Source organism: Castor canadensis, chromosome 6 (genome assembly GCF_047511655.1).
Source record: "Castor canadensis chromosome 6, mCasCan1.hap1v2, whole genome shotgun sequence".
In the NCBI taxonomy this organism is placed as follows: domain Eukaryota; kingdom Metazoa; phylum Chordata; class Mammalia; order Rodentia; family Castoridae; genus Castor; species Castor canadensis.
This window is the reverse complement of record NC_133391.1, coordinates 104,038,084-104,060,871: the sequence shown is the minus strand read 5'-3', so window position 1 is coordinate 104,060,871 and position 22,788 is coordinate 104,038,084. Positions and strand designations below refer to the sequence as shown.

Genomic DNA, 22,788 nt, shown 5'->3' with positions numbered 1-22,788 from the left:
GCTGAAACATGGTAAGCTTGAGAAAAATAGTAGGAAGGTTCTCAAAGCCTTCTGAAAGAAGGAAAAAAGGAAGAAGGGATGGAATATGTAGACTAAGTAAGAACATGCTATATAGAGAACATAATGAAAAAAATGGGTGATGTGAAATGACTGAATATAGCTCATACTTCCCATTCTTCTACAGTAATAAAACTGTGGTTCCCTAAGCTATGTTTGCTTGATGTCATTGGCTAAGAAGCCAGAGAGAGTTGGGGGAAAGACTGGAAGACATGAATACTTCCTTTGGTGAGAGAGAGTCTTCCAGTTTTAATATTTAGGCACTTGTAGTTCTTAGGGAAACTTGAGGGTGTCCAGCAGTTGTCAAATGAGTGAGTTCTGGGCTGGGTTTCCTAGTTGTGTCTTACACCACAAGCCCACAAAAGTTTCCAGTGTTCAATCAGTCCTAGTAACAGACCTTACAGGGGAGGAAAAGGTAAGGACTTGCTTCCTCTTCTCTGTGCCTAGTAGCTTTAATTGAATCTCAAGTGAATTTCCTTAGAAGCCAATGGCTGCTCAATGTTCCAGAAAGGAGAGGCAAAACATGTGAAACAAGATGAGAAGTTGGAACATTCATTATTCCAAGAACTGTTCTGAATTCTTTTTAGACACTGGTCAAGGATAGACTTGTTTGTTGTAATAAAATAGCCAGTAGCAGGAAGTTGAAGTGGAGGTTAAACTTTTTAAAAAAAAGGTTAATTTTAGCTGTATTCAAAATCCAGGTGGCGGGGGTGAATAAATTCAATGTTTACAAAATTAAGATTAATGGGCTGCCAACATTCAACTCATTAATTAGCAATGCAACAGTATAATAATGAAATTGATGCTGTGTGGACTTATAAGGAATTAAAACTGTATCATTGAGAATGTCTTTTCCCTTGCTTAATGTTTTTTACTTTTTTACTGAAAGTACTTGATAGCCAAGGAGTGGGTATAAAAATCCCTACCTAAGAGTTTACCCACTTCACTTGACATAGAGGGGTGTCTTGTCAAAATAGATTGTGTGCTAAAGACTATGGTTTTTATAGCTTAAAAGCTTTTGCAGATATTGATCTAGACACTGAAGTATCCCTCCTTATGTAGATAAAATACTCTTGGAAACTTGAAAGACGTGTACAAGGAAAAGGGAGATAAACTTGAGACTTCTTTTCTTTTTGACTAATATGGAGGTCTTTCCTTCTGACCAGGAAGTACTATAAAGAGTTAAGATAACAGCTGTGGAAGTCTTTAGGGTGGACAAGGGCAGGTTGGGTGTGCCTGTTCATAAAGGTCCTGCCTCAGACAACATCTCTGTGTAGGAGGTGGGCAGATGGCAGGCCAGCTTGGGGGGATAATTGGAGAACAGAATGAGAGGACAGAGCGTGTGTATAATGCTAAGCTGAGATAACACATGCAGAAATCCCTAGCTCAATGTCTGGCACAAAATAAGGACTAAAATGTTCATTTGGTGTTTCTATTGTTGTAGTCATATATATTCATTTTAGTTCAATTTTCAGAGTTTCTTTACTGCTGCACCAGAGAATCTCAATTTAACCTTCTGACTATTCTGAAAAAATGATGTTGTTCATTTAGGTATTATTAACCAACACTGGTCCTGAGAGAGCTCTCTTGATTTCAGAAAAAAGTGGTAAACACGTATCTTTGAAAATTCCCTTCAAGCTCTATGAATTGTAAATCCTACTTCCTTGAGCTCAGAACCTCCACTTTTGATCTGTACAAAGTTAGCAATTGGTCTTCAAAGGGGCAAAGGAGAGAACACATCCATTCATAGAACCTTTATAGATGGAAGGGGCTTTAGATATCCTCTGACTTAACTTCATAGGAAGAGACTTCTTGAAAACCACAAGACCAGTTAATGGCAGAGAAGGGATTGGAGCCAGCCCTTTTGATTTCTAAGACAATATTCTCTTTCCTCAATATAAGATCAGAGATGTTTATTTCTTACCTAAGTCTTCTGGATAGCATTCTCAGTCCATGTAAAATGTAAGGTGGAGAAACGTAGATTATCTTAAAAGGGAACGTTCTCTTTCATGGTGGTGGGAGAGAAGTCAGTAGGGTTGAGTACACTATTGCAATCTTTCCAGGCCCACTAGCTGGACTAGCCCTGAAGGCTGTGCAGCTGTGCACAATTAAGTCATCTATCATCGCTCTCTTCTGGGACCAGACAAATGCTGGTTGTATAACCACAGGTGTGGTTTTCCTTATACTGTAAATCAGTTTTGAAGAGACTTTTTTGAGTGGACACAAAGTTCCTTTGGGGAGGTGAAAAAGATGGCAGAGGGCAGCTTAAGATTTTGGAGTTCTCTGACTCTTAGGACTTTGGCAATACTTTTCCCTTTCTTTGCTCCTCTTCAGTCTACCTTAGCTTCTGAGAATGACAGATTGAGGATGCAAAACATATTACTGTCTATGTCTTCCCCCTCTAGTGTATGTTTGTAAGTTTGGGAGCAGAGAGAGTGATGAAATTGTTTTTGCAAACCTTAAGCAGTGATTGGAAGATTTTGCTGGGAGAGAATGAGTACATAAATGGAGGGAGAAAACAATAAGAACTAGAGCTAAAAATAATTTTAGGTTGTTAATCATTACAAAGATGATTAATCTTTAAAAAGATAAAAGAGTAGATAAGATCCTGGGTAGCTACATCATTGTAGCATCTTTGAGACCACAGTTTCTAGTCGCTAGATATTACCAGAAGAGTTAATTAGCCCAAACAGTGGCTGCGAGTGGCTTTAGCTGTCTTCAAATTGAAGTTTTGTTTTTTTTTTAAATAAGTTTTAAAAGCTAATTAGGATACACCTGGGACTAATGGCTAAAGCCAATGCAGTTTTCCCCAGGGGTTTATTTTCTTTTGTACCAAAATTTATGGATAGAAAAAAATGCTAGAGGAAAAACATAATCTATAGCTTCAGGGGGACAATGGTGTAACCATTTCAATTCAGTAGACCAAAAGGCCAAACAAGTTTTGGCTGGAATGGAGTGCTGTGTGCTTCTGTTCAGGGAAGGGGATGCTTCCAGATGCACCTGGGGGGCTATCTATCCCCCTACCCCCAACTTGTGCTCATCACCAGCTCTAACACAGGATGTGGTACTGCTGGCTGGTAATCTGGAAATGGCCTGTTTGTTTTTACAGATCTGTAGAAGATATTCCACGGTTTTAAAGGATGGAAGGGCACAAAGCATCTCAGAACTCACAACAAAAGAAACCAGGAGAAGAAAATTAGACATAACAACTTGTGACCATGGGATCTGCTCTTTGTGTCTTTGTGTCTGTTGAACAGTGGTGCCAAATGTATTTTTCTGGTTTCAAAGAAAAACTAGTTCTTAATTCTCCCTCCTTCCAGCCCACAGTCTTAGAACATCCAGAGGCTTTTTTAAAAAATGTTCAGGAATGCTCTGTATTCTTTCAGATACCAGGACTGGCTTTGTGTGTTCATAAAGAAAAGAAACTTCACCGAGAGTTGTGTAGGCTAGTGTAGATAGGCTAGTGGTTCTGTCTCTACCCAGCCTTTCTGGATAGCATTCCTTAGATTAAAGCCTCTGTACAAGTTATAGAAAGTGAATTTTCTGCACAGCTTGGATAATGGTCCTGGACAGTTCCTGATTCAGCTGAGAAGTTATTCTGAGTTTAAAGATCTTCTTTTCTGATGTGTGTGTGTGTGTGTGTGTGTGTGTGTGTGTGCTCACCAAGACCTCTGCCTGCTGTCTAGGAGATGCTAAAGCTGATTCAGGTGAAAACTGAAACTTGACTTGCTGCTAGTCAATGCTTTGTAACAGAGTCAGAGGCCGAGGAAATTTGGAAGAAATGCTTTATATTTTTCCCATCTTCAGGAAACAAGCAAATTAACCGCAGTGCCCAATACCCAAAGAATTGTAAAGTAAGGAATAATGACAGGCATAGAAGCCTAGGTATTTGTGTTTGCGAGTGGCAGAGTTAGAGTAATTATGGGGGTCCCTTCGATTCCGGTTTCAGGATCTTCCCACCACCCATGAGATGCCACATGGCCTCCCATGTTGCTACACTGTAGCAAGGAAGGAAAAATCCTAGGCAGTGCCAGACACTGCAGTACTGTGGAAAACCTTTGCCTTGTGTAAGCACAGTCAGTTTGTATATAATTGACTTTCCCCAAGGGAGAGTTTGGGGGAGCCAGGGTGTATTTATCAGCTCTATCTTCCTTTCTCCCCCCTGTCTTACCCCACAAGAGGGTATGTGGTTGCTCCCTGGCCCATAGAATGCTTGGGTTGAAGGGACCACCCAGGTTTCTTGGCCCGTGACTACTGCAGAGTCACCGCGGTAGCAGCAGCAGCAGCAGGAAGAACGGGGCTGGCTTTGAAGTTCGAGGAAGTGAGGACCAAGGCTATTTTGGGTTTGACCTGAGGTAGCTCACATTTTGTGCCAACTCTCCCTCCATATTTCCATACAGGGGACATTAGACTACATTGACACATTTAAAGAGAACTAAAAAGTCATAAATCAAAAAATAATTTGCACTTAGTTGTACTACTGTATTAATTTTTTTCATGCTGCTGTTTGAAGTTGTGGTGCCAGAGAGTAAGAGGTTAGTAATTGGCTGCATGCTTGTGAATGTTAGGTTTCTTGTACCACCTGAAGGCAAGTAATCACAGTCCTCTGGAAATGCTGACCAGTCTTCACATGTTGCTGCCATGCAATGACTTCTAAATTTCCATGAGTGGCAACCTTAACTCGTCAGGCCCCAGGAATGGCAGAACACCCTGTGAACCTGCAGGAATTTGAAGGTAGATGACAGACACAGGGCCACCATTTGCTACTTCTGTGACCTCAGGAAAATTCTACCTCTCTTTCTGTAAAACGGGACTAATGCTATGTACGTCAGAGTGCTGTTGGAAGGATTAAGTGACATAGTGTGTGTAGATCCTTACACATAGTAACTAGTCCACAGACACAGCCCAGAAACATTGATTCTTATTACTTGTTAAGTAGGTGGCTTTATTATAATATTAAGCTTTTTGTAAGAGTGGCTCTTAATATGTGGAAGTCACTGAAAGTCCAGCCAAGCTTGAGTTCAACCAAAGAATACGGTCTGGCTCCATTTTCTATGCTCTAAGCCAGACCAACAAAAAGGGTTGAGGACATATTAGAAGAAAAATATATTAAGTGATGAGGTGGGTGTGGCTGAGACCATGAAAAATCAATGCCACACTATTATTATTGGTTTGGCTCTTCCTCATTTATAAACACTGAGCCTGGTTGAGTGGTTCAACTTCGGCCCCACTGACAGGTTCATTTTCCTTTTAGAGTCTTGGGCATATTATGGAAATTTTTTACATTTTTGTGCTAAATTTTTGATCATACATGCTGTATGTCCTTGCCATGTATTGTGTGAAGCAACTTCATGTTTTTGATATAATAAGCATCAAGCTTTTCAAAACAAATGCAGTTTGAAGTTGAATCAGATGACAAATAATGAAATGGCTTGACCACTTTGTACCAGGAACTCAGAGAACAGAGGCTTTGTGTTGTTCTTCACAGCTACTGTGAAGAACCAGTATCATACTAAGAATCTGCTATTTAAAAAAAAAATTTCCTGCAATATTTAGTTTTCTTTTTAATGCCTTTAGTCAAGTTTCTAGTTTTGGGGGGGATGTGTTTTTTAGCACTTTCTCTCTGCTACCTAAAGAATTTATACCCATTATCTGTGAATAAATTTTTTTTAGGGCAAAGTATGCTTATATTTGTGTTTTTTTAGTGCCTCATTTGGTGCATGGTATTTACTGAATTCTGTAATAGTAGATATAATAACTTTTACTGATCACAGCCACACACTCTCTGAGTTACTGTAGGAGTTTATCCATGCCCATTTGTCCTTGGATTATGAGCAAACATTTAAGGTACATGATTTTGTATTTTAGTTTCTTCTATTTATGCTTCTCATCATGTTTGGAAATAACTTGTGACAAGAAGAAAAAACCTTGTTACCTAACTATATTTCTCCTTTTATAAGATTCACAGCTTTCCTTAAAACATCTGTTTTTATTATTAGATACGATTTTACATGTCAGGCAATTTGTCAGTATCAGGTCAGATTATATTGTTTCAGTCTAGCAAAATGCTAGCATCAAGTTCCCTTGCTGACAAAGTATGAATTTCATGCTATTCCATGGCCATATTTACTAGGGCAGAAGATGCTCTTAATTTCTAACACTCCACCAAAACTGCTCACAAAAGAATTTTATGATGCCTAATGTAAATTGGATGCAATGAAACTCTTTCTAGGAGCATGGCAGTGGTCACTGACCATGTTCCAGACTTGCTGTGTGGTTAGGGCAATGCTTTCTTCTTTACCCTCACTCGGTCATACTTACTTGTGGGTTTGTATGTGGAAAGCAAGGCAGACACTATGTGAAGGTGAAGCCCTCTGCTTGTTGTGCAAAAAAAATTACTGCCACATGAAGGTAGGGCAAGGAGACAGAGGTTTTTCCAATTCTTTGGACAGCCCTCTCCTGTATACCTGTGCACTTGTGCTAGGGTAAGAGAATTGTCTTCCTGGAACATGCAACCCAAACTACAAACTAGTTTAAATGTTGAAAGTCAAATATTTTTTGGATCCTGCATGAAGTTGTATATTGTTACCCAGTTACTTAAAAGAACTCAAGTAGTTGAAAATGTTGCCCAAATCTGCTATTTGTTTAAAGTTACCAATCTGAGTTAGGAGTAAATGTTTGCATTAAATCTAATCATCTCTTCCTGGCACATAGAATAATTAAAGTAGGAAGCTTAACTAATACTATTAGTTTAGTGCACATTGCATGTTTCTAAAAAACTGAAAAGAACCACAAGCTGCTGACAGTATCCTTACAGAGCTGGTAAAAGTCAAAATTCATGCCAGAGATGCCTCATACATGTGAGAAGACTGGTAAGATCAAAGATGGTTGAGTCCAATTTCAATGGCATAACCATGTTAAGATAGGTTTACTATAGGAGAGTAGGTTAAATACAGAAAGAGTCATACATAATAATTATCAAAACAACTGGTTAATAAATTCAATAGCCTAATTGATTCAAACCCATCAACCATTTATATGTAGAAATAATCATCTTCCTGGTTGAAAAATCAGAATTTTTAGTGTGAAATTAAAGACTCATGTACCCTAAAGTTTCTCTTTAGCAAATAGGCCAGGCAATTCTCATTGTCCTTGTGACCAATGCCTCCAGACTTTGGTTCTTGGATTTTCGAAAGGTAAAGAATTCATAACAATCAGATGGAATGTACATTACTGAAAGAATATTGAAAATAAGGAGCTATGCTGAAGATTTCCTCTGCTGGTAAACAATAATTTCCCCTGCCTTTGCCCTGTTCATCTCATGTAAATCATAAGTCTTACTATATTTTATATGTTTATAGATAATTTCCATAGTAAATTTTTTTTCTTTTCCGGAAATATATGAATTCTTGATGGAAATGGGAGCTATTCTAGAATAAATTGACATGTATCACCACATCTCACTGCATCTAAAGTTTATAAAGATGTGATATCCTCTCCACAATGTCTAGAAGTGGGCTTTTTAAGCTGTGATATCCGTGAACCATGTCTTTGTGCACATGCAGCAATAGGCACCTATTGAATATACCAGGAATATACAGATTATCTCATATGTGCACAGCTATCCTATGAGATGGTAGTAATAATCCTCACTTCTATGATAGATTCTTAGACTCATTAACACCTTCAGATTTACTCAGCTAATACAATGGAAGAACCAGGACTCTCAACCAGAGCTTTCTGATAGAAAAACCCATGCTCTTTTGATGACCATATTCACTATGGTGTTTCATCTCCTTGAAGGAAGTTCTGGATTCAAAGTGAGGATATGCCTATTTGGAGTGACTGTCTGACAGTGCTCCAAAACTGTTCCAAGAACACAAGTGAGACTTCCCAAATGGGTCAGTTTCTAGTTATGTAAATTCAGCTTTGAAAAGAGGCTTAAGTAACATTTAGCTCAACTCCCAAAGGGTCATCTAACCAATGCCTGGGTGCTGCTTAGGTTCTTTCAAGGCAGTGCATTTCTTCTCTAATCAAGAACTTCTCAGTGCAGAACAACTCCAGAAAGTTCTTCACATTCATGCAGACATTCTCTGATGATGCTGCCTTACAAAATAAGCCTAATCTGTCCTCTGCATGAGAGTCTTTTAAATATGTGAAAGGTTTCTCAAATTTCCTCTATTTTCTTTAAACAGTATCAGTGTTTTCAACTCTACTCTGTAGGATATGGTTGTGTTTTCCCTATAATCCTCTATTATCATCCATGAATGCTGTGTAGTCTTAAAAATATAGGATGAGGATCTAAGCATGATATATCCAGGACAGAAATAAACTGTATGGACTAGAATGGGAATATCAACAGAGAATTTTAGATCATGTATAACTAAGAATTACATTTGGCATCTACACTTAAGTGTCATAACTTAATTTTAAATGAGCCCTCTACATACCATCCTCTCACCTTGACAAATACAGTCTGATTCTAGCCAAAATCTAGAATTCTATAATCTTGTCATAGCTTTAGGAAAGAACCCTCTTGGAAGAATTCAAATTGTGCCTATCTGTTTCTAGAACAACTGGCAAAAAGGTAGAAGAACATTTTTTAACATAGCAAGTATTTGTCACTTAAGTTGGGCCAGTTGTACTTATGTCTTAGTGGGGATAAGATGTGTAATGGCTGGTTAGAAGTAAATGAATAGAAATAGTTGTATTCCCCCAAATATCTATTAGATGTTGAGAGACAGAAGACTGTGCTTTTTAGGGGTCAGTGATCTTGCAGTACCCAGGGACAGAATTCACCATGAATAGGATGGATTTTCTGTATATAGGTGTGATCCTTCTACCTGACATGCCCATAGGGGTGAGAGAACCTAAGATGAAGCTAAAAGAGTTCTACCTTGTCAGTTCACACTAAGAAGGTGGGGGAATTTATTATGTGTGTCCTTTGGAGCACATATTGGGTTATTGCTGGAATGATAATGAATTTACTATTCCTTTTGTGAAAGTGTAAGATGCTATCAAATAATTTTCAAGAGTATGAATTGAATACACAAATAGTAAATTATGCTCTTCTTCAATTAGCAGAGTAAGTTTAAAATTTGTATGGAAATATAATCAGATATTTATTTGTTGCATTTATTTTAGATATTCATAATAAGCAGCTGAAGGGTATTCAGTATTCTCTGGAGCAGATTTGAGTTAGTGGTCTACTTGCAAACTCCCCTTGTTTCATGTTTATGAAGCATATCCTTGCATTTAAATTTCTGCTACATTTAAAGGTAGAATAAATCACATTTTATATTTTAATGAAATATTTTAATATTTTGTAACAGGATGCATCTGTTAACATTTTGAAGATAAATGGAAGAAAAAGATTTAGAATTTGAATTTGGGATGTAATCATTGTATACCTTTCATATACTTCATACACATACACATACACATACACATACACATACACATACACATACACATACACATTAGATGTCTTCTAAGCTGTATTTGGAGAAGACCTAGAAAGGTACATAAATACCTATTTTTATTGACAAATTTCAACAGGCATTTTATGTTTAGGTAAACTAATTTGGACCATTAAAAAAAGAATTGATATGTTTCTATCCTGAAAAAAGCCTGCAGTGTTTCATTATCTGAATTTCCCCCAAAATGTCCATATTTATCTATGCAAACACAACTAATCCATTCTGTGCAGAAGCACACATCCATAGGAAGATTCTGAAAGAGAAAATTCTTGAGGACCCAGGACAAAGAAAAAGAAAAAGAACATTTAAATGTAAAGCTGTAATTTATTAAATGTCTTCAGAATTCAGGAAAGGAGCCTCTCTCTTTGTTTCTTCTCTTGAAGATCTCTGCATCCACTGATGACAGGAAAATACTCAATGGCTCCAGATACAAGCTGCTGGAAATCCTGCACATTTATTTTCTAAAAGGAAGAGAGCTAATTGCAAAAGAGATCCCTTTAGAGACCATCCATCTTCAAAGACTTTAAAGTATTCCAAATCAAGCTATATTTATTTCTGGGACCCCAAAATGGACCAGGAAAGTGAAGGGAGCATTAATGTTAAGTGGTATCTGAAATCTGAGGTGCTAAGGAAAGAGCAAGGGTGGGAAAGGGGATGGTGAATCAATTCTGAGAATTTATTAAAAATGAAGTATCTCCTTAAAGGAACCCTGAGCATGTTCTCTTTTACTTTGTATCTTTCTGTTTTTTTTTTTTAAAGGATAAGCATGTCTTTTTTTTAAAGATGTAGTTTTCTCTATTAATACTCAATACTTCACATCTGAGTATGGCCTCATCATTCGACTGTTCTAGGGTAGAGTTCACATCCTAATTTAGAAACTGAAGCATAAGTCATTGCAACTAAACTGCTAAAGTTATGCATTTGCAATTTAGAGCATGCACTAAAATGTTTCTGTCCTTGGCCTGGTGTGATGGGCAGTGCTGCTTTTCTATAAGAATTTCTTCATATTTGGAATTTAAGCATTTTACATTTAGTTGAGAATGTTTAACCTATATCCACTTATATCACACAAAGTGTAAATTATAGCAATAATCTAGAAAATTTAGGTCAAAATAATTTAAATTATTTGTATCTTCCTAGAGATACTGATTTAAAAAATCTGAGCAAATAGACAATTACTTTATAGCCTTAACTTGAAAATATGCCTTACAAGTTATTTTTATTTGTTTCAGAAACCATATCTGTTTTCTACTCTCTGAAGTCCTTAGCAAAATGAATCAAAGATACTCTGTATCCAACACCAACACTAGGGTTGTCTTTTTTTTCTTTTTTTTGGAATTGCAGAGTTTTACCTCAAGTGCTACTCCATAAATTTACAAGGAAAGAAAAATTTTATTAAATTATAACTGAGCAGAGCTGATTTTTTTACATAGCAAACAAAAAATTCCTTCATGAAAGGCTATAAAACCCATATTATTTACCAGAGAGACCTTTCCTGTCTCCCAGGTAAACACTTACCGTGTGTAGACTTGTGTAAATACATATTTAGGAGTGGCTAAATATGGCGAGGTATTTTTAAAGGCATATTTACAAAGCTGAATACATATATTGGCACTTTGGTATGTGTAAGCCATGTACACTGCTCTGCTGTCTATTCAGAATCCCAGCAAGGCTCAGATAGATACACAGTGGGCATAGGGACTGAGTTCAAAACATTCATCTTTAATCAAAATTACTAAGGACAGGTACTTACTTATTTCAAAAGGATGAAAAGTTTTAACTAATGGAATTCAAGTGGTTTTTTTTTTTTACTAGTTTAAATTGAGAAAATTTGTTTAAAATTCAGGAATCATTCATGGAAGTAAATCTGTTTTCTGAAAATCTTTGTGTACCAAATAACCATAATTTCATTTCAGCTTAAAATAGTTTATTACCAAATACTCAAAAATACAGTTCATATGATAAATGAATCAACTGGAAAATTTTAGTTAAGGCGAAAATGGCACTAAAACATTTAAAAATACTTTTAAAAACATGTTAAAACGTAAGTTGCTAATTCAGTGGCAGGAAAGTGTTATGATAATGTAGTGAAACTTTATGGGAGATTTATGATGTGTATGTGTAGCTTCTCCTCTTGGAAACTGTTTTCCCTATGAGGAAAAGAAAGTGATGGGAACAAAGAGATTGTAGATGCATGAAAGAGTACTACCTGTGTTTCTCTTCCTGTCTGCTCTACCTCAGAATGAATGAAGATCCAATTTTGCAACAGTCTTTTCTCAAATAGAGAAGTTGAGGGTCTAAATAAATCTAGTGCTTTAGCTATCTCAGAAGCCGTTGGCTAAGGATTCCAAATGATGCCTTTATTTCATTTCTAATGCAGTACACAGCTATTTCTAAATTCTCTCAATATCCTGCAATGGATAATTGAAAATCTTTTTATGGTAAACCATATGGGGACAAAGAATATTTATTCAGTAAAATGATTCCTCCATTAAAATGTACACTGAGCTGAATTTTTAACTTTACGAAAATACACATCATATGTACCATTTTTTTTCAAGGTACAAATGCACAAATGTTGATTAAATACTTTAGGCTCTCAAAACTGAAGTATCATTCTAGCTAAAAAATGTATTATGTCCATGTTATAATGCCTCTGGAATTTTGGAACTCTTAACATGAGTACTGACCCAGTGTCAGCTGTAACTGTGAATGTGTGTGCTCTATATGTACTAATGTATCAGTGTTTGAGAGTTGGCAAACGAGCTTTTCCAGCAAGAAAAGATTGGTCTTTTTAAATGTTTTTAAGGTACAAGCAGGCATGGTACCATTTTTATTGGTTTATTCCGCCCTTAATTTTATTCTGTGGCTAAATATCTCATTTCCATGTAAACTTCCACTAGGAACACAAATTGCTGACACCACATCTACTAACAGCAATGCCACAACATAAATTATACCAAGAAAATGCTGCTTTGGGTGGGGGGCATAATGGGGGAACTAAGCTAGATAAAAAGCCACTGTGCTACTGCCCCGCCTTCAACCCTGTCCCGCTGACCACTGATAAAATTTATCACTGGGGCACATACGGGAAGGCAGCTTAAAGAGGAGTCATCTGTGGTAAAATGTGTAACAGCAAAACACTAATGGAGCATTATTACTTTATTGGAAAGCAATATCTCTGATGCTTCACTTTTCTAGCCTTAGCAAGGGTATGAATTGCTCTATATGTAGAAGAGCTGATAGGAAAAAAAGTTTGTTAGAACTCTGAATGATAGCAATGTACATCTTCAGAGCTCACCACTTCACCCTTCTCTGTTCAGTACTCTTAACCAGGAGAGGGGTGAGTGAGTTCCAACAAAGTCAAAAAACCAATTTGAATCTTCATTTTTAGAAGAAATGGATTGCTGATCAATAATGTTAATGGTATCTTTGCAAAGAAGCAGTCTTGTACATTTCCTGGCTAATTATTGTTGTCATAATTCTGTCCTGGCATGAGAAGAAAGTAAAAATACTCAAATTTCACAAATAAATTTCACAAATAAAGGGAATCTTATTTTCCAAGAAATTCTAAAACCTTTTTATTGAATGAGGCTTTCTAGGGGTTGAAAGAGGTTGGATGAACCTACATATGCTTTGGACAGTCACAATTGGATGCTTAGATGGTTTTAAGTAAAAATGATCAGCATACCAGAGAATTTGGTTGCTCTTATCATCTTTGTTATCCATAAATTATACCCTAAAATATGTATTGATGGACAAGCAAGGTACAGCTGCATTCTGCCTCTTGTGCATAACCTACATTTGAGCTTCTGCATGCTGTATATTCCTACATGAACATTGAAGAAGCCAGATATTTTGGATAGACTGTCTCTAATTAATGATTAATGTAAGATAAACCTCATTGCATAGCAATGAGGTTTAGATCAAATCTGGTAACTGGAAAGGATGTTAGGACAGCAAAGTTTTCATCTCTTACTATCAGCCTCAAAATTCAGCAACTTCATAACAATCATCTTTCTTTTTATCCAAGTCCACAATGCACGCCACATTTATATTATCCCTTCATGAAATTACTTATGTACCTAGCCTCTATAGTTCCTTACATTTAATATTTAATGTTTCCTGCATGTAATTTGAAGTATTACTTTATTTTATTTTTTCTAAATATGCCTCATTCAAGTTGTAAGAAAAATTATTTAAATAACCAAATCACTAGAATTTGGTGAATAAAAATAGCTATTGTTTGTTATTGAATGTCTAATGTAGGGTAGGCATTGTTTAGGGGGTTTCTGCATGTAAGCATATGTGGTCCTCCAACTTCTCTGAAAATAGTTTTTATTGTCTTCATTTTATGAAGATGGTGATATCAATTTAGAGAAATTAGTACAATTTACTTCTAGTCAAATGGCTAGCAGACTTATTTATTGTAAGATATTATTTGGATTATGTATGTAGATGGTAGGTATTTTTCAAGATGTTAAACATTGAAAACATAAAATAGGCCTTTTACTTTGTCTTTTGCGGTCACAATGAACCCCATACAGTCCACACTAAGTGTGCATGGAGGTAGGGGTGCATGTTTTGTTTCATGATCGACAAAAGTATGTTCAATAGGTCCTTTAACCCCTTCATGTCTAAGTTGCCTCAAGTGTAAAATATAACCCTTTACCAGTGAGGGAAGAGGGATGGAAAGGTTGGTCTCTGTGGACCTTCCACATTTTAAGATGCTGCTGATAAAAATGACAAAAAAAAAATCCTATTTGTGTTAAGATACAGAACCAAGTCACCAAAATCTGCTTCTGTTTCTAACACTGATCTGGCTACTTTAGTCAATAGTATACTGTAATTGAAAAATAGTTGACTTATATAAATTGACAAAGCAGCTTAAGGAAAATAAAGAGAAATAGGTAATGAGCCTGGAAACAATGCCCATTATGGTAGCGTCACTATCAGCTGACTCTGGAGTCTTGTTCAGTGTGCTCAGCCATTGTATTTGAGAGTCTTCATTTAGAAAATAGAAGATGAAGTTGATGATGGAACACTTAGCTTTTGTGAGCCAAAATGGATTATTAATTATTTCTAAGGAGTGAAGAATGTAGACTTTTAGGTACCTGCTTTCCAGTTGCATATAGCATTTTTAGAAAAACAAAGTCTTCATGCCAACTTTTATTGAAAGAGCTAAAACTAATTTAGGATCCTGAAGAAAGATTCTGATAGATAAGATTGATGGTTATGACTGAAAAAGCCAAAAGGGGATTGCTCCTTCACTAACGTAAGGAGGCAAGAAAGCTCAGTACCAATCCCTCATTCATCAACAGCTAACGTGGAAGCACATTTTGCCACATTCTTATCTTCATGTGTTCGTTTACACAGCTCTGTAGCTTGACTTGACACCTGGTACTCTAGTCTGCAACAGCCAGATGTGAAAATGTGTGTTCAGTGATTCAGGAATGAAATCTGTGTAGACCATTTTATCTAGTCCCTAATAGTCCTTTGGAATAAAGCATGGACAGTGTTTTCAATTCTCTACGAGTCCTGGGTAGTGGGAGCACGTATAAGGTAGGTGTCCACTGGGTCAATTATACTTGAACTTCAGTGAGTATCTCAACCGAAGGATTTAGTTCAGATACCACTTGATCACATAAGCATTTTACATTTAAGAGGAAACAAGAGATGAAAAAATACTCCTCCCAAAAGACCTTCCAATAACTTAGTATTAGTAGTAGGACGATAGAAAGAAATAATAGAAGTATTACCCAGTTTTTTATATGAGCATTTTAATAATAAATTATGGATTTATTTCTTCCATTAGTTCAGAATCTTGTGAACCTCCCAGTAATAATACATTATGGAAATAGAAGGAATATACTTCCTCTCTCCCAGCCTGCCCCCTACCCTCCAGCGTTTTTCAATAGTCTGTAAATTTGACCCATTTATTACTTGAGAAGCTTAAAGCATCTTATGTAAGCAAACTGGAGTCAGCACAGGAAAGCCCTCATATTATCTGTTTTACTCTTCCTTTATTTTGGGAAAGGTAACCTTTGAAAAATCAGATGTCCAATGCTAAAATCAGGCCTGCAGCCAAGGATAGGGCTATAGCCTCTAATGTGTGTCTTATCAGTGGAAGAGAGCTCCATAACCTTTTCCTCTGAGGTGACAAGTTGGACTTCATAATTAGAATAGCAAGGTTTGGAGCAGTGTTGTTCTAGGGACAGTGTAACCTCATTTTGACATTGCCAGTGCTAACCCTTAACATATCAGAATATTGGAAGCAAACTTACTTTCTTCCAAAAATTTGGCACAACTGAGTATTATTATGCCTTTTGTGGTTAACAACAAGTCATTTGTCTTTCCCAATTTCTCGTTAGTTGGGCCCAGTCTCACTTAAATAATTCTTTATCTAAGGAGAGAATAGAGTGTCTTTGGCCAGTCAACCTGACAGTAAAGTTCAAGGGACTGTCATTGGGAAATTAAATTATGGAAAATGGGCAATTGTGTCCACTGAAATTTCTTAAGGCAACTGAAAACATTATTGCTTTTTTTTTTTTTTTGAAATGAAACTTTCTAACTTTTTATTTTATGTTTTATGCACTGCTGGTTATTTAAACCTAGGGCCCTGTACACAACAGGCAAGTTGTACCTCTACCACTGAGGTACAACTCAACCCTGAACACTTTTTTTTTGTTGTGGAATTTGAACTCAAGACCTTGTGCTTGCTAGGCAAGTGCTCTACTACTTGAGCCACTCTCCCAGCCCTTTTTTGCTTTAGTTACTTTTTTGGGTAGGGTCTCAAGGCTGGTCTTGAACAACAATGTTCTCACCTATGCCTTCCACATAGCAGGGATTATAGATATGTATCACCATGTCTGTGGCTGGCTGAATTTTTTTTTAGTGAAGAGACAAAAAGTAGACCGCCTAATTGAAAATTGGAATTATAATGATAATTGAATTGATGGTCTCCTAAACTTTCAAAAATTACAGATACTAAAGTAGTAAATCATGCAAATAAATACTTTAATGTGTTTTCTCAAGCAACAGTGGCTTTTGATGAAGTGCTAGTACACAATGAATGTGCTACACAATATCCCTTAAGTATTTGGAAATGAAGAGATATTATGGAGATTTCTTCTTTTATCTCACACTAGTCAGTAATATTTCACTGATAATTTGAAAACTCTACTTGTTGGACAACTTATCATTTAACCAGTTTCTCATGGTAGAGTAGACTGTCTGACACATCCTGGCTTCATAAGGAGTTTCTGGACAAAGCTCTAAGCTGACAGGGCACGCACATAATGAGTGCTTCAGAAAGACACGCTAAGAATTAAAATGCAGAGTCCATTGCTCCAGCTACCTTAGCAGATCTTTTGGGAGAACTTTATTAGAAAGATTTCGTAGCAGCTACAGTCAGTATTACCTTGAATTTTAGCTTACTGGACCACAATAAGTATTACATTGTTCAAAGTCAAGGTAATGGTCCGTTGAAAAAAAAGTTTCCATGTTGTTACCGCCACCTGAAGTCAACACTGTATTTTTAAAGGGGTTCCTCCATAGCTGTTTATTTTCTCTTGAGATTCAGTCAGTGTAGTATTCACCAGATTGCTTGCACATGATAAGCTGACAATCTTCCCAGGCAGAGCTCTCTGGGAAAATCACAACTATGCTGTTAGAAAGAGTTGTCTGCATTCCCATTCTCCATTCTGTCACCTCTCATGCAAGTCCTCATCCTATTTCAATTTTCAGCTTTTCCACTTGCTAGCTGTGTGACCTTTGATAAATTTTCATTCCTTTCTGACCCTACCCTCTCTTCTGGAAAAGGGGACACTACACCAAATGTTGTTATGATAATTCAGTGAAACTGTGTGTAAATATTATCTGAAGACACAAACACACACCTATACATCTACGCCTTCATACACATTTATATTTGCTAATAACAACTTTACTGTTTTTGTATATTGTATATTTATTTATTATTAGTGTATGTGATTTTTGAATTCTGCTTTATATTTGATATCCCTAAGCAGCCTGTATGAAGAGAATGGACCCTTCTCTGTCTTTGCATTGCTTGACTCCTCAGCCATACTGGACACTCCTAAGCCCTCCCTTTTTCTAAAACTCTTTCACTTATCGTATTTTCACCTAGCTTTCTCCTCTATCTTTTCCTAGGTCCTTTTTTTGTGTTGTTTTGTTCTCTCTCAGTCTGTAAATACTAGATGTTGTCAAGGCTCAGCCCTGGTGCTTTGCTCTTGTTGTACCCACTTCCATTGACCAACATGATTTTGTTTTAGAATATGAATTATTGTAAAATTTATAAGGTAAGAACTTTCAAATCTCTACTTTCAACTAGACTTTACTACCGAACCTCAAACTTCTTATCTACCTGCCTAGTTGGCATTTTGTATTGGATGGCTCATAGGTATCTCTCATTTAGTATATTCAAAATTGGACCCATTGTCTTTCCTATTCCATTTTCCCCCCACAGAATGGTACTACCGTTTACCTAGTTTCCATCAAATGTGAATGTTATATTTGTTTCTTCCCCCTGACTTATATCAAGTCCTGTATGTTCTTCATCTTAAGTATTTCTTTAATCATATTTTATTTTGACTGTCCTTACCTTATTTTGCCTCTGTCCTGAGAGATTATAGCAACTTCATAGGTGGTTTCTCCAACTCAAGTCCTGAATTCAATTCTCTACATGCAAGATAAAAGACAGTTCTGCAAAACAAATCTGTGTTCTTTCACAGCATTAAAATATCCAGTCTCTTTAAAGTAGAGTATGAGGCTTTGATGACCTGGCGTCTGCTTCTCCAATTTCCTCAGCTCTATGGAATTCATGCTTTCCTATCTCTGGCATTTTGCACATGCTGTTTCTTCTGCCTAAAACACTTCCTTGGCTTTCCCACTCTTCTCTGGCTCAGTTTATAATTATGACAGTCTTTAGCTTGGACTTTACTTCCAATAGGAAGCCTTCCTAGTCATTTATTCCTCTAAGGCATGTCTCAACATTTCTCATGGCACTTCACTTTTTCCATCATAACAGTATTATATTGCCTTGTAACTGTTCATTTACTCCTCTGTCCATACTAGACTCTAAACTCCAAATGGGTAAGGATCATGTCTGTATTTTTCAAGGTTTTGTCTCTAGAATCTAGCTTAATGTTAATAATTTAGAATTTATAGTGTACAAGTACATTAGGCTGTTCTTGATTTTTCAAGAATAACTGAGAAGTGTGTAAAAGCTCATAATTTGCTTTTTTAGAAAAGAAAGGTTTGGAGTGTTATTAAAATAGCAGTACTAGTAGACCTAGGGTACACTACAAGGGATCAGACTTCAAGGCAGAGAATTATGTGGTCAGGGGTGATTCCCCACTAATGACATCACAATGTTATACTGGAGTCATTGCCAGTCCCAAATGTTTACGCATTTGGGAGACAACTCATGCCTTCGCTGGTTATAGTCATACATGTTGTATTTTATTCAGCCAGTTTATCTTAATGATTAGTGATCTAAAAATCTCCCATCTTTATATTTTAAGTGAGAGAATTTTTCTCAGTCCTCTGTTTTTTTTCATATTAAGTTTTGCATTGTGTGGCCTATTTTTTAAATTCAGCCTATGCTTTAAAGTAACACTTCATTTTTTCTACTGCTCCACAAAGGGAAAACTTATTTATATGATTAACTTCAATTCTGTAATTTTTATTTCCATTTAGAGCAAGGGCCCTTAAATAACACAGCCTTATACTAGTAATATTGCTCGGTTTAGTTGGTTTGCCATTTCAATTGGTCTTGCTCCCAGTATTTTCATTTCTAACCACCAATATTAAACAGGATCATGATTCCAGGATTTTAAAAGCTAATTTACTTAGGGTCCCATCTATCATGCAACTTATTTCAACTTCCTTTTTTGTCAAAACAAGTTACTAAAGGAGACATATTTTAAACACATTAAATATTTTGAAGAGAATTTCTTAAAAACAGGCACAGGCAATTTTTTCTCATGTCTCTAAGTGGTTTCACCCTCAAAGTTTTCCATTTGCTCTCAAAGATTTCTTTTCTTTGCCATTTGTCCAAAAATTGTAATGGGAAGGTTAGGACTGGGTCATTTCTACTCTACTTATCCCAAAACTTAAGAAAAATGAAGATTGTGTATATAAAATACAATGTCTGATCCTGGATATATGAGTGTGTATGTACATGTAAATACACATACACAAAAATACAATCTATTTAGTATATTTGTATATATACTATATTCGTGTATATTTACTATACATATATAATGACTATGTGTGCCATATATATATCACACATATTAGCATTCCTATGTTTATATATTCATTTATATTGTACTGTCCCAATCTTTTACGAAATTTGTTAATGCATCAGTATTCTGAATTAGAAAGTATACTTAGTACTCTCGGGAAAATTAATGATAAGAATGGAATGTGAAAAAGAGTATCAATTGTAATTTCTATTATATTTTAAAGAAAACCAAGTTGTGTTCAGTAGAATACAGAAACATAATTTTCAGTATAATATGTTAATATTTCTTTCAGATAAGGAAAACACCTGCAATGAGAAGATACTGAATTGTAAGTCTTCATTCCTGTCCTCTGTCATGCTGTCCAAATGTTTTTTAAATCACACAATTTCCTTGATACTGAACACATTTTTATAGCTTAGTAATTTCGTAAATGAGGGCTTTGCTGCTTGGTGAGTTCCTATACATAGCCCAAGATTTTCCTCAAATTTCCTTTTGCATCATGAAGTTATATCCTTTGGGTCCTCTGATATTTGCAGGTATCTCTGTTATTTACTTACTGCATCATGTCACTTTCCTACTTTCTTCTCTTTCTCACTAGAGCCAATATACTGTTAAGTGGAGAGCCTGGGCAAAATGTCTGAGATTCTGGAAAAAAAATTTCTATATGTATATATGATGTATAACGTATTATAAGTATAAATATGTAACATGTTATATATTATAAATTAATTTATATAGCTATAAATAAAAACCATGTCAAACATAGTAAATATTAAAATGCCTATAAAATAATTTCAAGCAAATGCAACTTAAATCACATGCAGTTATGAGAACTATATTTACTGTGAGAATGTAAATTCATCTTAATATTTTATATGATGTCAGGCAGATCTGCAAAATTCTGAAGGAGTAGGGCCTGGGGAATTTTGGTCGCTCTACACTTTGGAGCAAGAAGACCATTTCACTTACTTTTACAGTCCCAAAGATCAATGGCAATCTTTGGCATACAGCAAATACTTAAATATTGGTAATGAAAGGCCTAGAAACAATAAGCAAGGTAAAAATAATGTACCATGCTGTTGACTGAAAATTTATATTAAACAAATGGAACCTGAGGCAGATGTGTTTGTACATGTGTATAATTCCAGGTATGTGGGAAGTATAGGTAAGAGGATCATAGTATGATATATTAAACACTTTGCATGTTGTATGACATGAGATGAGGTTCCAATAAAAGTTAGTAATTGTTATTATTATTGCTATAAACTAATAGAAAGTAGCTTTAACAAACATGACTACATCTAGAGTATTTAAATCTTTAAATAGCACCCAGTCTTGTTAGCTAAATTGGGTACAGTAGAGCTAAGAGGTCATAATGTACAACTTTCTTTAAATTCTCCATTTCTACCAGCAACAGATTGTAAAAAAAAAAAAAATGCTGGAATAAGTCAGATTTTGAGGCTCTATGTAAATTTTTTAAAAAGTGATGGTGATAAAAGCTTTCTTATTCTCAAGATAACATGCATGAAAACAATTTGTAATTCAGGATAGCAATACGGGTATGTCTTTAAGCCAAGTAACTCTTTGTGACACATTGTCCTTGCTTTCTAAAGTAGGCCTCATCTCACTTTTAATGTGTGAAAGGAGAGATTATTCAACACAGTGGTAGACACATTTTTGTTCTCAAGAACACTGCGATATCATTAATCTTCTGGCATGCCTGCAAAGGCGGGTTATGTGAATGCTAGTCTTTTGCAAGGCTATAAATAAAGTTTAAAGAGAAAAAGAGACAGAAAGAAAAGATGTTTTCCTGAAGCTTCTATTGCCACAGTACGGACCACATTAAGAGTGCAATAACTTACCAGTAATAACACTTTTAAAATTCTCTTTATGGGTTTTCAACATCTGTCTAGAAAAAAACCAAGCCTAAAAATAGAATCTGATCTTGTAATGCAGCTTTCTCAAATTGGGTTATCCTAAGCACTCTCCTCATTGAATGGTCACATATGACTATTTAGAGCTCATTTCTGGTATAGCAGTACTTTTTTGTGCATATCACATGCTTAGCAGCCTGTAAGACACTGTCGTGCACATTCATGCATTAGCATGCATGCATGCGTGTGTGTGCGTGTGTTTGTGTTGGGGGGACTAGTTTTTTTTGGATGGAAAAACTAAAGTGGAAATAATTTGTGCTTCTTTGGCTGCTAAAATGTAAAGCACAAAGTTTTGTTTTTCATTTTTGTGTTAGAAATTTCTTTGTATTTGATAGTCTAATGGACTTAAGTTTCATAATTATCTATGTTTGAAAATACTTTCAGGAATAATGCTTGTTCGCTAAATGCTGTTAGAGCACACTTATGGTTTATTATTGCTTATAATATGGCCTTTGTTGTCCAGTAGAATAGTAAGTAGCTTCTTTTTTTTTTAATTTCAGCAAAGGCTTGTCCCTGATGGTTCTTCAGCGGGCAAAACTACTGATTTTATGAAAATATCAGTTACAAAGGAATTGACATGATTGTTGTTTAGAGTTACTTTCATTCAAACATACAGAACTGAAAATAAAAGTAAATAAAAATTTAAAACTCAAACTTGCTTATTCTTTAATTATATCTTGCTATATACCCTTGGAAGATTTTTTTCCATCATGCTTTGGAATTTGGAAATTCCAAACAGTTTGTATACGAGAAGTGAAAGACTCTACAATTAGAACCTCTTGCTATTCGGTGTTTAAGGGATATGTGCTCCTAATTAAGAATCAATATTGCTGGCAGCTTTTCAGGTTGAGCACATCTTTAAATTTGGGGAAGACTGCTGACACAGCACTATAGGTCTCTTCACCAAGCTCATCACTGCAGTTCCAGTGAGCTTCAGCTCTCCTGGCTCTGTTTTGCCAGCTATGTTTTAAAGGCTTCATCTGGGGACCTGTGATGAGACAGTTATTTCTCTACTGGTCTTTGCATGTGGCTCCACTCTCACAG

General features: G+C 35.9%; 1 long non-coding RNA gene across 5 annotated transcripts in view; it reads left to right on the top strand.

The window, feature by feature from the left end:
* Nucleotides 1-22,788, top strand: part of LOC109695252 (uncharacterized) — a 220,695-nt gene that overhangs the window by 124,314 nt on the left and 73,593 nt on the right. For 3 of the 5 annotated variants that reach the window (XR_012449116.1, XR_012449117.1, XR_012449120.1), the window contains one exon: nt 20,103-20,138. This is a non-coding gene — a long non-coding RNA (uncharacterized lncRNA). Of the gene's footprint in view, nt 1-20,102; nt 20,139-22,244; nt 22,393-22,788 lie in introns of those variants that run through there. The other 2 variants (XR_012449119.1, XR_012449118.1) reach the window with 1 other exon arrangement.